Raw genomic sequence first — 17,386 nt, 5'->3', positions numbered from 1 at the left:
CTTGAGCAAGGGAAACAAAAGAAAAACAAAAAAAACAAATGGGACTAAATCAAACTAAAAAGGTTTTGCACAGCAAAGGAAGACAACCCACTGTATGGGAGAATATATTTGCCAATGATACATCCGATAAGGGGTTAATAACCAAAATTTATAAAGAACTTACACATTTTTTGGTGTAGAGTTTTGTATTTCTTGTTAAAATAACTCACTTATTGAGGACTAAAAGGAACACATTATTGTAAAAATCTTGAATAAGAGAAGGAAATTCATCGCCTGCTTTTGTATTACCTCCGCCTTCATCCCCAACCTGGACTCAGAGTTTAAGTTGGTTGAATCTGCAGATGCTAAACCAAGGATATGAAGGGCCAACTATATATTTAATGGAAAAAAAAAAAAAAATCCATGTTTCTTTCACAATAAAATATTTTAAGGCACATTTTTTCAAATATCCTCAATATTGGAGCTGTTCTGGTTCCAGTTATAACTACACACTTGAAATCCATTCCCTGTGTCGCTTCAGAAACAAATACAGGCTTCTCCTGCTATCCCAAATCAGAGCATTCCTCTGAAAGCTTTCCTAAGCTGAGATGGCATAAAGCGTGGAAGCAGTGACCGTAGGACATTTCTGTGCTGCACAAAGTCACTCCAGATAGAGCACAGGTACTCACAGGCACAGGCCAAAGCCACGGAACTTGACCCTGAGGGCAGTTCCCGGGAAGGAGCTGGCGGTGCTGCTGTTGCTGCTCAGGGTGCCAGTGGCTCACTGCAGAACAAACAGTGAGCGCTATTTTCATTTTTTGACTTTTTCCATACAAGTGAAAATTTTCTTCGGATTTTTTTCAGTTAGCAAAAGCAGATACTCAGGTAGGTGTAGTGTCAGTGAAGTAGTGTAGAGCAAGCTTTTGAAAAGTAGGGATTACCCATATGCGGAAGGCCAAAGTGAACAAAATACTGTGGGGTATCCTCAGTGGGGTTAGTTTTATAAAAACAGAAACTTTAATAGTATAATCTTTAAAATACTGTGTAATGACATGGGGAATGGTTTTGAAACTTTTGCTATCTTTAAAAGGTTACTTTCAAAAGGTTACCTGAGCCTGGCAGAGTGTGGCTCAGTGGTTGAGCATCGACCTATGATGCAGGAGATTGTGGTTCGATTCCCGGTCAGGGCACATGCCTTTGCACATGCAGGAGGCAGCCCATCAATGATTCTCTCATCATTGATGTTTCTATCTTTCTCTCCCTTCTTCTCTCTGAAATCAATAAAGACATATAAAAAAAAAAATTACCTGAGTATTACTTTGAGGTAATTAAATCTGCCAATAAAAAGAATTGGCAGATTTAAAGATAAATTGAACATTTTCTTTTTTTCACCAAGCCAGGTGTTCTAAGTGAACTGACATTTTCTGGGATGTTGCAGTCATTGGTAATGTGCTATCTAGTAGGTAGTTCTAAATTTAAAAGCAAAATTATTTGTCTCTTTAAAATATAGCTTATTCCTTTTTTAAAGAGAGCTTTTGAATAGGAAATACCTTTATGTGGTTTAAAATGTAAAACTAGAAAGTATTATAGAGTAAATAGTCTACTTTCATTTGTTATCCATCATTTAGCCAGTTTCGTATGCATTCTTCCAGGTTTTTTTGTGATGACATAAGAAAATTGGAATATGCGTTTTTATCTCCCTCTTTTTACACAAAAGTAGCATATTAGACATATTGTTTAAAACCTTAGTTTCTTTCAAATAACACTAGTCTTAGAGATCTTTCTATATCTATATCTATATCTATCTATATATATATATATAGTATATCTTCATTCTTTTTAAAAATAGCTACTAGATATGTCTTTATATGGATTCGCCATAATTTATAATTCTCTATTTGTGGTACACTTTGTCACTATTCACCACTATCCATTCCCCATGCCAGAGATCACACTTTTCTGTCCCTGTGAAGAAAGGTGTGGCTATGTATCTTGTTTTGGGCAATTAAATATGAGTGCAGTGATATTAAGTGACTTACTTAAATAGTGAATGCTTTGCCATGTTCTCTCTTCCCACTCACTCCCTTTCCTTTTTCTTCTTAACCAAACAAGAAAACCATTACAATTCCAGATGTTTCTTCCTTTTTCAACCTAGGATCTAGCAGGAGCCCAATAATTAGGACCCATGATAATCGCCTTGTGGAAATAAGAAATACAATCTTATTGCTAAAATCCATGAAGAATATGTTTTTCATTTGTTACTATAGCATTACCTAGATAATCATGATTGATCTGAAAAATGGTACCAGAATTTGTGTGCTACCATAATATAAAACCATGTTTCATCGGAATCCTGGTTAGAAATTGAGTAGGAAGAAAAGTGTTGTTAAATTTGGAAGGATGGAGAAATAGTGATAAACTGTCTGTTGCCTGCAATAACTTGGAAAGTCAATAGTGACCTTTATCGTTTGGTAAATAGGCTGGAAAACAAAGTACTAGTAGTGGGTTTTCTCCTGTTGACTATACTAGAAAGGGAATTACAAGATAAGCCCAGAGCAGAAATTGCCACTTTGAAAGGAGAAATTAAAAGGAAGAGAGACAGTTGTAAAAGTTAGGACTTGAGATTTTCAAGAGGAAGTTGTTTTGATTTCTAACAGTAAAAGGTAAAATTAAGAGGAAAAAGTCTTTGGAACCAGCCTTGTAGCAAAGATATATAAAAAATACGAACCATGTAACAATTGCTAAAATATATGAACAGATTGAGAGGCAATACGTTCTTTTTATTGGAAAAATGGTTTAGTGATAAAAAGACTAAGAATGTGACTTTCTTAAACAACTGACATCTGAAGGCATCTTCAAATAGGTATGACTTGAGAAGAGTTGTGAGTGTGGCTATTTGTACTAGTGCTGATTGAAATCAAATAAATGAGGCCAATAAATTATTTGAGAGATTATACTATCAAGAGAAACACTAGCCTGGACTAAAATAGACTATTGTGCTTCCAACTCTCTGTAGGCAGCAAATGGGCTGAGAAAGCTATTTGCTAGTAGGCTACAACTGAATGTCTTCTTCATTTGTAGCCTAGGGAGATAATGGCCAAAAAAATTAACTCCCAGAGGTGAAATTCAAGGACCATGAAGAACAATGGACTGGGAATACTCTTAGGAAAGCAAATCAGAGCCCTATCAAATCTTCCCCACGTAAGGACAGAAGCTCATTTCTGTATATGCCCAGCATGAATTGCCATTACTAAACATGAGTAATTACTCTAATTTCTTCATCTGAATGGAAGTATACGGTCCTTGTTTCACTTCTCTGGTTGGTTTGGCAGAGGGTGTCTGGTTGTGATAAACTCCTGAAATGACTGAGACCTGGGGCTATGAACTCAAAGCAGTTAATGGGTAGGGTGTTTGGGGAGTTTACCTTGAGTGGAGATCCTTAGATTTTCTGATCTGAAGGGCAGACCAATATTTAATTCCTTACCATGGGATAGAATTATGTTTGAATTCCTTCTCTCATTAGGGCCAAAGAAATGTAAGTAGATTTGATGTAATCAGAATCTTTATAGCCTAGGGCACACTTTGACATTCGTTTTCTCTTCTGTCCCTGCAGCCCTCACTATTCCAGACAGTTCCTGTTCTAGAAGCTTGATTCTAATAAGAAAACAAATTTTTTAAGCAGTATCTATGCAAAGATACTCACTGAGCTTGAACAAAACTTTACTCTTTTGAAATAAAGATTTTGGTGGTGTTTGTGACTTCACATAACCTAGCCTATCCTGATACATGAGTTATCTCCAAATTTTTGCTATAACAAATATGCTGCAATGACTTACACATATTTTCAAAATGTGTAAGTGAACTTAATATATAAATTCTCAGAAGTGGAATTACTAGGTCAAAGGATATAAAGATAGTGATTTTGATCGATACAGACAAACTGCCTTTCATAACTGTGCTATCGATTTACATTTATTTACTGTCAGTGTATGATATGCTCGTTTATTCAGACCACCAAGAAAATGTATGATCAAAGTTTTAGATGGTCAATCTGGAAAGAAGCAAAAAAGTAAATGTTTGTGAGAAACTCACCCTTAGGAGAAAGCATTTTGTACAATGGATGTTTAAAATATTTCCATTTTAATGTGATTTTAAAGCCAAAATTTCTACCATAGGTTAAAGTCTTCCATGTGGAGAATTTCAGTGGGTTTTGATCCTAATTTTCAAAATAAATATATAACATCTGATTATCTGGAAAGGCTAATTTATAGAAGTAAATGTGTACATTTACTAAGCATATTTAGGTAATACAAAGGAGAAACAAATGATCGTATGGGTAGATGTAAAAATAATATTTGATAAGGTTCAGTTCTCTTTAGTGAAAAACACTCTTGATAAACTAGGAATATAAGTTATTTCCTTAATCTAAGTGGTATCTATTAAAAAAACTTGGAGACATTATACTTAATGGTGAAATATTGCAAACTTTCCACTCATGATTGGGAGTAAGATGAGGCTGTCAGCTTGTGATATGTCTATCAAACATTGTATTAAAGTTCTTAACCAGTGTTGTAAGGCATAAAAAAAAGATAAATTGTATAAGCATTAAAAAGAAAGATACAGATCTACCATCATTGATAGATGCATGACTGAAAATCCAAAAGAATGAACAAGTAAACTTAGAATTAATAAGTGAATTTAGCAAGGTCACTGGGTAATAGATCATTGTATAAAAATCAATTGCATGTCCATATTTCAGCAACAACTAGAAATGACACTTTTTAAAAGTTATCAACTAACTAGGGAAGTGTTACCATCTTACAATAGATAAAACCATCAAACCTCTAGGAATAAATCTAATGAAACATGTCCAATATATCTACCTTAGAATTTTCCACAGCAGCATTATAAAACTATCCCTGAGTGGGAACCACTGCTCTATACAAAAATTAAAAATAAATGGCATAGCATCAACAAGAAATACTAAGGTAAGCCTGAATATAGGGACTTACGATGTTTATTGATGGAAAGATTCAATACTATAAAGATGTCAGTCCTATATAAATTGATATATAGCTTTAACGTAATACCAATAAAATGTCTACTTTTTTTAAAATTCAAAACTTGGTTTTAAAATGTATACAAAACACAAAAGAGGGTAATTCAGGAAACAGAAGATGAGTTTGATCTTTGCTGTTATTTTTGCATTTCATCTGAAAGTACTTTTCCTCCTCTGACAAAATGAGGGGAAGTCCAATTTCCTTTGGCACCATAATTGTTGAAATGCTTTTACCTCCCCTTCTCTGTTGACAGCCTCTCAGTTGCTTTACTGGTGATGAGAAACCACTTTTTCTTCTGGTCTAGAAAATTTTGACTTGCTTTACCTCTTAGTCTGGGAGCTTGAGTGGCTGACAGGCAGCTGGCTTAAGGCTTACCCGTATCATTAAAACCTGTCATCTTTAATTAAATTCCTACCTGATCCTATGGGCAAAAGAACCAGCTTATGGTTTTACCTTATAACCATATAAACTTTAGTCAAACTAACACATTCTAGTAAGACTAATTGATGTCTCTGCTTCCAAGAATTCAAATGGCAATGAACAAAATGCACAAAAAGGTTGGCCTTAAAGCTTGTGTTACTATGACTCCTCGGGAACACCTTTCCCAATAATTTTAGACCTCCACCAACTCCCAGCCTTCTCATTCTGAGTTTGGTGCTTCTCCTGTGTATCATCTTGGGACCCTGCTTATTGATGTTTCATGGAACATTATACAGTGATCCCTCGGTTTTCGAATGCCATCCCTTCTGGAAGCCCATTCGAGTTCTGAAACATTTGGAAACAGAGGGATCAACATCCCACAGCTGGGCCTCAGGATCTTGCCCTCAGTGGAAGCCGTGTGGCATGGTCGACTTCCAAGGTGTGTTAGAAAACAAAAGGATTTCCTTCTGGGTCTACAGCATTTGTAAACCAAAATGTTCGTCAACAGAGACATTAGAAAACTGAGGTACCACTGTACTACAAACACTGTTATAGGAAGCTTAAACTCAATAAATCTGTATTCAGTTGGGCTAAGCTTCAAAACCAACATAGTCCCTAAAGTCTCAAAAACAACAGAGGTTTATTTATTGATCACTTAAGATATATCATGGGTAAACTGAGGCATTGTCTCCTCTTTGTACAGCAGCACAGTCACTTGCATTCAGTGGCAGAAGAAGAAAGAATAAGAAATATGCACAGGGTGATGTTTTGGCCAGGCCCAGAAGTGGTACACATCACTTTTTATATTCCCTCATGTAGAGATCAGTGATGCGGTCCAGTTAATTGCAAGGGACTCTGGGAAACGTAGACTAGATATGTGGCTAGCTCTGTGGCCCATAGCAAATATCCTAGCATAATGTCCAAACAAAATTCACTGTCTTTCCTGACCCTTCTTCCCTTTTCTGTAGTCTTAATTTCTACATTAAGACTAATTCACTAAGATACAAAAGTCTTTTCTTACTCCCTTTTACTGTGGAGTCAAGGAAGACCAGCCAGTTCTGACAGCACTATCTCAACAATATGCAAATGTAACCTCTCCTCACTAACCTGTATTTTTTTTAAACCACTACCTTGGTCTAGATTAACAATATCTCTTACATAATCTATTTTGAAAGTCAAATAACTTGTTTATTAAATATAGTTTCCAGAATCTTAGCAACAAGTTTTCAAAATGCATAAACCTGATATCGATACTCTCTTGAGTCTCCATTATTATTTATTAACTTTATATAGTTTCCCATGTCTTGGAGATTGAAATTAAATCCCAATATGGTATTCAGTACCTTTTATACTTAGAATCTGCTATCTCCAACAGCTTTTCCTCTTCTCCTTAGTCTTCTGTTTTCCAGAAACAGGATACTATTCCTTGCCCCTTGAATTAAACATGGAATTTTAGGTCTTTGGTTCTTTTCTTCCTCTGCCAAAAATAGCCTTTCCCTTTCCCTTTCCCCTTCTCTGCCTGCTTGATATAACTATCCTTGAGGGCATAGCTCAAATGTCATATCCTTTGCAAGGCTTCTCTTTCTTCATATTCATAATCTCAATCAATCACTGTTTCCTTTTTTGCTCCCACAGGAAATGTTTATAGCCATTTTACAGCAGTTATCCCCATGGACTTACACTGTAATTACTTGTGAGCGTGTATCTTTCCCTTCACCCAGGATGCAATGAGATTCCAGATAGTAGTCTTAGCATCTTATTTATCTCTGTGTCTCCAGTGTTTGAACAAAAGCTAAATACTTGTAGTGCTGAATTTTAATAACCTAGGTACCTGTTTAGAGTGTTTTATACAAAACAAAAACAAAACCCTTGTGCGTTTCTGATTCTTAAGAAGAGAGCTTAGAAGTAGTCCTCAGGAATTAAAAGGATATTTTGTAAACAAATGTAAAAACCCAGGTGTGAAGAGGGAAAAGAAAATTTAACACATGTTCACTACCAGAGTGAATCTTTCACAGCAGCACTAATCAACTGTTGTAAATCAGTATTCCTTATATATTGCTGTAAAGCCATACAACCTAAGCCAAATGGACTTTACTAAGAATACACAATGAATATTTAAAAATTCCATGTACTTCAGGATATGAGTGATATGTACACCAATAATGTTTTTTTACACTTATGAGGGAGCCAGAAGGACATTCTGAAAAATGTGTATGAATACAAATTTGCCTAAAGGCTATGCAAGAAAGTTTATGAGTGACTGACAAATAATTTATAAGTCAGAGGACTTTTGTAGGTGCTAAAATGAGAGGTTATGCCCAGCTCATGTGGCTTGAGGATCAACCTATGATCCAGGAGATCACAGTTCGATCCCTGGTTAGGGCACATGCCCGGGTTGTGGGCTCGATCCTCGGTTGGGGGCGTGCAGGAGGCAGCCGGTCAATGATTCTCTCTTAACATTCATGTTTCTATCTCTTTCTCCCTCTTCCTCTCTCTGAAATCAATAAAGTCATTTAACAAACAACCACCACAAACAGATAAAGGTGAAACAGAGCATATCACCAGTTTACAATGATAGGCAGAAACACAGGGAAAAGCAGCAATGGAAATGGAAAAAAACTCAGCAAACAAACATAGCAATTAATAAGGTGGCATTAAGTCCTTATTTACCAATAATTACTTTCAGTGTAGTGGATTTAATTCATCTATCGGAAAGTACAGAGTAGCTAGATGGGTAAAATCAAGACCTAGATATATACTGCAAGAAGAGACTCACTACAGTTTTAAGACATACATAGGCTCACAGTAAAGTCTGGAAAAGGAGCTACTCTTAGATAATATTCTTAGACTGATCTGTTAACATACAGTTATTAGTTATATTCTTAATCATATTAATGTAATGAGTGTTCTATATTTTCAAATAAAGACTTTATTTCCTTATAATCGATTTTATAAACTATTGAAATACTAATAGGCTTTTTAAAATTTTTCAAAATTAACAATGAACTTCAGTTTTCTGTTAACATTATAGCACAGAAACTTTCCACTTATTGATTTCTCACAAGAGCATTGTATTGATATTTAGGTTGTATCAACAGGATTGAAAATGTTAGCTCTAGGCCCTGGCTGGGTAGCTCAGTTGGTGAGAGCATCATTCCGATATGCCAAAGCTGTGGATTCAATCCCAGTCAGGGCACATACAAGAATTAACCAAGAATGAATAAATAAGTGGAACAACAAATCGATGTTTGTCTCTTTCTAAAGTCAATCAATAAATAAAAATGTTAGCTCTATAACACATGTTTTGTTTATAATTCATTTCTATAATTGTTCTAGAATTCATTTTTCCATTAAATTATTTCTCTTTCTTCCTCTTTTTATTTGTTTCCAAAGGAAATATGTTTTTTGCTTTTGAATAGTTTATAAACTTTTCATATCTCATGATTGAGAATGTCAGAGTTCATTTTATTTTACAACTCTGTATTTCTAACTCTTCTTTAATAACTAATTAACTGTAAAATATAATTAGATTAAAATAGGCAGCTGCAATAGAAGTATCTGTTTCATATGTGCAATTAATACAACTCTTTTTAATATTGAGATTGTGGATTGAGTTTTCAGTGAGTTTACCATGAATATGAAAGTATTTGCTCTGACTTTTGGTTTTAAAAAAATCAGACTATATGCATGCCTATTTATGTCTTTTCAATTTTTTAAAGGCCAGAAGATGGTTTTCTTAAAGAATGTGTTGTGTCTAGGGAACTGTGTACATTTCTCTAAATAATCTAGATACTGACCTAACTCAGAGGCACAGATTCGTTCAGCTATACTACACATTTGCTTCTATTCAGTCTGACCTAATGTTTTACAAAAGTATTTTAGCAAAATATTCTAGCAAATCACATTTTGTCAGATTTATTATTGCCTTAATATCTTTGAAATGATTGGTTGTTTAAATGTTTATACCTTTGTTAGTATACCCTTGTGAATATTTAGATGCCCATCCTTGCTCTTCTCCAAACTCACATGCACTTGGATAATAGTGTATCGAAGAAGCTCAGTCTTTTGGGAAAGTTATTATGCTCTTGTAATTAAAAGGAATTCATCCATGAGGTTGCAACATATGGAAATACAGGTGTTTGGTTCTTCATTACTGAATTATACCTACATCATGCATTAGTAGTTCAATGAAGCCTTTACACATACTAGAAACCTAGGCCTAAAGCTTGTATGAGATCCTATATCAGGTAGTTCTACTTCTTATTTACAGGAATTATTTTCAATGAAAATGTAATATTGGAAAAAATTATGTGGGTGGCCTCTTATAGAAAAATAATTTTATAAGTGCAAAACTTTCATGAAACAGCAATGAATTTGTAAGCATTCAAGTCACGGTTATTTTTATTTTGTTACAGGGTAATATTACAGAACTTTTATCAAGACACAAAAAAAGTTGATTGTGGACAAAATGGCAATGTGCACGAACCCAGCTTCCTCATCTCCCACAAAGATCAATGATTGGACAACTATCCACAAACAAAAACAGCTTTGGAAGACATCTAATGCCTGCTTAGGATATTTTAACAACACAGTGGAAAACAACAACAAAAACCAACCTGAGAAGAATCACACAGGAAGAGAGGGAAAACAACTTTATTTTGCCTGCATCATCTTATCCCCAGAGCTGATATTGTTCAATGCCCAAAAGAAACTTCCTAGCTGCTGAGAGTTCCCCTCACCTGGAAAAGAAGAGTGGGATGCACAACCAGCCTATCAGAACACTGGGCAAAGGTCCTGCTTCAGTTTAACCCACCCAGACTGGCCAACAGGAACAAGGAAGGAGAGCAGACACGCTGGGGAGTGTCTGTGGTTTACCAAGACCTGCTCTGCAGATAAATGCAGCAGCTTCCACCAGTGACAAAGTGGAACCAGCCAACATAACTGCTGATCTCCCTCAGGCATTGTCACCCCGCCGGTATTTATATTTGCTAATGCCAGCCTGCTCAGTCTCTCTCTGCCCTTCCAGCTGTGCGTCTGCATGCCCCAGCATGGTTTCCATTACCAGCCTCAATGGCAGTGTACACATGTAGGGAAAGAGTGCAGCCACAGGAGAGTACACTAATGTCAGGGCGCAAGCCCAGATCATTATACTGTATTGTGGAATTGCATACCTGAAAACTATATAATTTTATTAACCAATGTCACCTCAATTAATTCAATAAACAAATTTAAAAATATATCAGACCAAATAGACCTAGTAATTTTAGAACATTCCATCTAGTAATAGCAGCATATACATGCTTCTCAAGTACACAGGAAACATTATACAGAATAAATCACGTAAGAGTTCACCAAACATCTTAGCAAATGAAGAAAGTTGAAATCATAGGAAGTATCTTTTCTGACCACAATGATATGAAACAAGAAATTAAACACAGAAAATCTGGAAAATTCATAAGTGTGTGGAGATTAAACCACAGTCTCCTAAACAACCAGTGATTAAACAAGATATCAAAAGGGAAATCAAGAAATCTCTGTAAACAAATGAAATAGAAGCACAAAACCTATGGGAAACTATAAACATATTTCTAAGAAAGAAGTTTATAGAGATAAACATCTACAATTAAAAACAAAAAAAGAACTCAAACCTCACTTTATGCTTCAAGGTCCTACAAAAAGAACAAATTAACTTCAAACTTAGTAAAAGAAAGGAAATAACAAAGATTAGAGTAGAAATAAGCAAAATAGAGACCAGCAAATAAGCAAACTATCAATAAAACTAAGAATTAAAAAAAAAAATCGACACAACTTTAGCTAGACTAAGATAAAGAACTTGTACAACTCAACACCAAAAAACCAAACAATCCAATTAAAAAATGGGCAAAGGACCTGAATAGGCACTTCTCCAAAGAGGACATACAGATGGTCAATAGACATATGAAAAGCTGCTCAATGTCACTAATTAGAGAAATGCAAATTAAATTCACAATGAGATATCACACCATCAGAATGGCTACCATCAATAAATCAGCAAGTGTTTGTGAGGGTGTGGAGAAAAGGTAACCCTCATGCACTGTTGGTGGGAATGCAGGCTGTCTTATGATCCAATGATTCCATTTCTGGGAACATATCCAAAGAAACTTGAAACACTAATTTGAAAGAATATATGAACTCCTATGTTTTTTGCAGTATTATTTATAATAGCCAAGAATTGGAAGTAGCCCAAGTTCCCATCAGAAGATGAATAGATTAAAAAGTTGTGATACATTTACACAGCGGAATGCTACTAAGCCATAAAAAAGAAGGAAGGAAATCTTGCCTTTTGTGACAGCATGGAAGGACCTGGAGAGTATCATACTAAGTGAAATAAGCCAGTCAGAAAAAGACAAATACCATATGATTTCATTTATATGTGAAATCTAATGAACAAAATAAACTAACAAAAAATAGAGACAGACTCATAGATACAGAGAACAGACTGACAGCTGTTAGACGGGAGGTGGGCTGGGGAGCAGGGTGAAGGGATGAAGGAACGAACCCCAAAAAACTCAGACACAGACAACAGTATGGTGACTACCAGAGGGGAAAGGGATGGGGGGAGGTAGAAGAGAGTAAAGGGGAGATAAATAGTAATAGAAGGAGACTTGACTTTGGGTGGTGACCACACAATTCAATATACTGATGATGTGTTATAGAATTGTACACCTGAAAACTACATAATTTTTATTAACCAATGTCACTCCAATAAATTAAATTAAAATCCATATACTTAAAAAATAAATTATTGAAACTGGAGAAAAATGAAAAATAGCAAATAAAATTAGAAATGAAAGAGGAGATATTATTACTACAATTGATACTACAGAAATAGAAGAATCATGATAGACTAGCATGAACAAAGTGGGTAACTGAAAAGAAATGTGTAAGTTTCTAGAAACGTGTAACCTACTCATACTGATTCATAAAGAAATAGAAAACCTGAACAGACCAGCTACTAATTAGGAAATTGAATCACTAATCAAAAATCTCCAAACACAGAACACCAGACCTGATGGTTTCACTGATGAATCCTACCAAACTTTTAAAGAATTAAGAGCTAATACCGCTCACATTCTTTCAAAAAGTAGAAGAGGAGGGAACACTCCAAACTCATTGTACAAGGGCAGGAGTACTTTGATACTAACACCAGAAAAGGATACTAGAAGGAAAGACAATTATATGCCAATACCCCTGATGAATATATTTGCAAACATTTTCAGTGAAATATTACCAAACTGAATTAAACAGCACATTAAAAGTATTATCAAGATCAAATGGGATTACCCTTGGGGTGAAAGTTTGGTTGAACATACACAAATCAATAAATGTGACACCACATTAATATAAAAGAAAAAAAATGTGATATCAATATATGTTAAAAATGCATTTTACAACATACATTTTTTTTTTTAAGTTAAAAAGAGTCAATAAATTGGATATAGTTGCAAGAACATACATCATTTAAAAAGCCACTTATGAGAAACCCACAGCCAAATCATTCTCAATGGTGGTATGTTAAAAGTTTTTTTCTAAGATTAGGAAACAAACAAGGATGCCCACTCTTTCCACTTCTATTCAACACAGAACTGGAACTACTATACATAAAGCCATCATTCAAGGAAAAGAAATACAAGGCATCAAATTAGAAAAAGAGATTAAAATTGTCATGGTTTGCAAATTATGTGATCTTATATAAAGAAAGTTCTAAAGTTTCGACCACAAAACTGCTTGAACCAACAAATTCAATGAAGTTTCAGAATATATAATCAACATGTAGAAATCAGTTGCATTTCTATATACTAACAACACAACATCTGAAAAATACGTAAAGAGAATTATTTTATTCGCTACACTATTAAAAACAATGAAATAACTAGGAATAAATTTAAGCAAGGGGGTGAATTATGCAACAAAAATTAAAAGACTTTGATGAAAGAAATTGAAGAATGCACAAAACAAGTGAAAAGATGTCCTTTTTATAAATCAGAATTAATATTGCTAAAATGTCCATAGTGCTAAAAAAATTTATAGATTCGATGCAATCCCTGATAAAATCCCAGTGGTGTTTTTACAGAAATTTAAACAAAGCAATCCTAATATTTATATGGAACCACAAATGACCCTAAATAGTCAAAACAATCCTGAGAAAGAAGAACAAAGCTTGTGGCATCACAGTTCCTGACTTCTTACTATACTAGAAAGCTACAGTAGCTAAAACAGAATTATGCTAACATAAAAATAGACACAAAGACCAATGGAACAGAATTAAGAGCCTAAATATAACCCCCCCCAAGGGAATCAAGAACATTCGATGAGGAAAGATAGTCTCTTCAACAAACGGCACTGGGAAAACTGACTAATCACATGTACAAGGATGAAACTGGACCTTTATCTTACATTACTCATAAAAATGGACTCAATTATTCAACATAGTACTGGAAATCCTGGCCACAGTGATCAGACAAGAAAAAAACATAAAAGGCATCCAAATTAGAAAGGAGGAAACAAAACTGTCATTATTTGAAGATGATATGATATTGTACGTAGGGAATCCTAAAGGCTCCACCAAAAAACGACTAGATTTAAATTAATTCAGCAAGGTAGCAGGATACAAAATTAACACCCAGAAGTCGATGACATTTTTATACACCAACAATGAACTCTCAGAAAGAGAAACTAAAAAACAATCCCATTTACCACTGCAACTAAAAAAATAAGATACCTAGGAATAAACTTAACCAAAGATGTAATAGACCTTTACTCAGAAAACTACAGGACACTGAAGAAAGAAATGAAGGAAGATATAAACAAATGGAAAAATATACCATGTTCATGGATTGAAGAATTAACATCATTAAAATGTCCATACTACCCAAAGCAATCTATCAATCAATACAATCCCTATTAAAATTCCAACAGCATATTTCACAGACGTAGAACAAACACTTCAAAAATTTATATGGAACCAAAAAGACCCCAAATAGCCACGACAATCTTGAGAAAGAAGAACAAAGTTGGAGGGATCACAATACCAGATATCAAGTTATACTACAAAGCCACTGTAATCAAAACAGCCTGGTATTGGCACAAGAACAGACATATACATCAGTGGAACAGAACAGAGAACCCAGAAATTGACCCATGCCATTATGGTCAATTAATATTTGACAAAGGAGGCAAGAACATACAATGGAGTAAAGACAGTCTCATCAATAAATGGTGTTGGGAAAATTGGACAGGTACATGCAAAAAAATGAAACTAGACCACCAACTTTCACCAAACACAAAAATAAATTCAAAATGGATAAAAGACTTAAAGGTAAGACATGAAACCATAAAAATCCTAGAGGAAAACATAGGCAGTAAAATCTCACATCTCTCGTAGCAATATGTTTGCTGATACATCTCCTAGGGCAAGAGAAACTAAGGAGAAAATAAACAAATGGGACTGCATCAAAATAAAAAGCTTCTGCACAGCAAAAGAAACCATCAACAAAACGAGAAGGGAGCCCACTGTAAGGGAGAAGATATTTGTCAGTGATTCATCACATAAGGGGTTATTCTCAAATATGTAAGAAACTCATACAACTTAACAAAAGGAAGACAATCCAATTAAAAATTGGGCAAAGGACCTAGACACTTCTCCAAAGAGGACATACAGATGGCTAAGAGACATATCAAAAAATGCTCAACATCGCTAATCATCAGGGAGATGCAAATTAAAACCACAATGAGTTATCACTTCACACCTGTCAGAATGGCTGCCATCAACAAATCAATGAACTACAAGTGCTGACAAGGGTGTGGAGAAAGGGCACCCTAGTGCACTGCTGGTGGGAATGCAGACTGGTGCAGCCACTATGGAAAGCAGTATGGAGTTCCCTCAAAAGATAAAAAATTGACCTGCCATTTGACCCAGTGATCCCACTTCTATGAATATATCCTAAGGAACCTGAAACACCCATCACAAAGAACTTACGCACCTGTATGTCCATAGCAGCACAATTTACAATAGGTAAGATCTGGAAACACTCCAAGTGCCCATCAGTAGATGAGGGGATAAAAAAGCTGTGGCACATTTACAGCATGGAATACTATGCAGGTGTAAAAAAGAAGGATCTTTTATCTTTTGTCACGGCATGGAGGGAACTAGAAAGTATTATACTAAGTGAAATAAGCCAGTCAGATAAAGATAAATACCAATGATCTCACTTATATGGGAAATATAATAAGCAAAATAAGCTGATGAACAAAATGGATCCAGAGACACAGAAACATGGAACAGACTGAGGGATCTTAGAGGGAGGGGGGAGTGAGTGGGAAGAGATTAATTAAAGAATTTATTTGTTTATAAGCATAACCCATGGACACAGACAGGCATATGAGAGTCAAAATGCTGGAAACAGAAGGTAAGTACACTGGAATAAAGAACAAGGACAGCAGTGACACAACGCCCGCTAGAAGGCAGCGGCATGGCATCTTTAGACACAAGTAAAAACCCCATCAATCCAGAATCACATACCAACTGAAAATACCTTTCAAAAGTGAAGGGAAAATAAACTTATTTTCAGATGAACTGCTGAGACCTGAGTTATAAGAAATGTTAAAGTTAGTCAAGTAGAGGAAATGTGATGCCAGATAGAAATTTGAATCCGGACAAAAACTCAGAGTGGCATGGAAAAATATGAGTATATTTGAAATGCAGTGCTTCATACGATTAAAGTGTAAAAGATAATTGTTTAACACAAGATAGTAACACTGTATTACAGGGTTTGTAGCACAGAGAAGTAAAATGCATCACAATAATAACACCAACATTAAGTGGGAAGATATAAAAACAGTGTTGCCATGTTCTTGTAATGCATGTGATTGGCATTTAAAGGTGCACTGTGATCAATTAAAAGTGAATTTTAAAAAAGTTATAGACACTATTACAAATAAGAGGAACAGATTAAAAGCCAATAATGAGATAAAAAGATTAGTAGAAATAATCAAAATAAAGAGAGAAAGAAGAAGGAAAACAATGTGGGACAAACAGCAATATAGATTTTAATACAACCATATCAAATTTTTTATTAAATGTAAGCTGGCTAAACACTCCAAAGCATAATTATCACACTCAAAATATAATACCTAAGAACTGATGAACAAAATAGATTCAGTGACAAAGAAGTATGAAATCTCAGAGGGAAGGCGAGGGTGGGTGGGGAAAGATTAACCAAAGAATTTATGCGCATCTATGCAAAACCCATGGACACAGACAATAGTGTGGGGAAGGCCTGGGGGTGGCGGGGAGGAGGAAGAAGAGGCCAATGGGGGGAAAAGGGGATATCTGTAATACTTTCAATAATAAAGATAAATTTATATATATAAAATACCTAAGTATATGCTGTCTATAATAAATTTACTTTCAATAGGAAAAAAAACATGAAATGTAAACTGATGGAAAAATATGTACCATACACAGACTAGTCAAAGAAAGCTGGATTGGCTATGTTAACATCTGATAAGGTAAACCTCAGAACAGGAAATGTAACCAAGGATGAAGGGGATATAACAAAAATGACAAAGAAAAACAATTTATACTGAGTAAAATATTCTAAATTTATTGGCACCTAACACAAGGCTTAAAACCTATGGAGCAAAAACTGGTAGAAATAAATACATTCAGAGCTACAATTGAAGAATTTAACATCTCTCTCAATTTATGTAACAAGTAGACAGAAATCTCTAAGGATATAGAATACTTGAACTTTCAAAACACCATAATAAATTGATACTTATAGATAATCACACCAAATATCAGCAAAGATGGATTCTTTCTTGTGCATATGATATAATTCTGAGACATAAAATACATTTAAAAAGTTATGTGGTCAGACATGATA

Source organism: Miniopterus natalensis, chromosome 10 (assembly GCF_054644295.1).
Source record: "Miniopterus natalensis isolate mMinNat1 chromosome 10, mMinNat1.hap1, whole genome shotgun sequence".
Lineage (NCBI taxonomy): Eukaryota > Metazoa > Chordata > Mammalia > Chiroptera > Miniopteridae > Miniopterus > Miniopterus natalensis.
Note: the sequence above shows the minus strand (reverse complement) of the source record.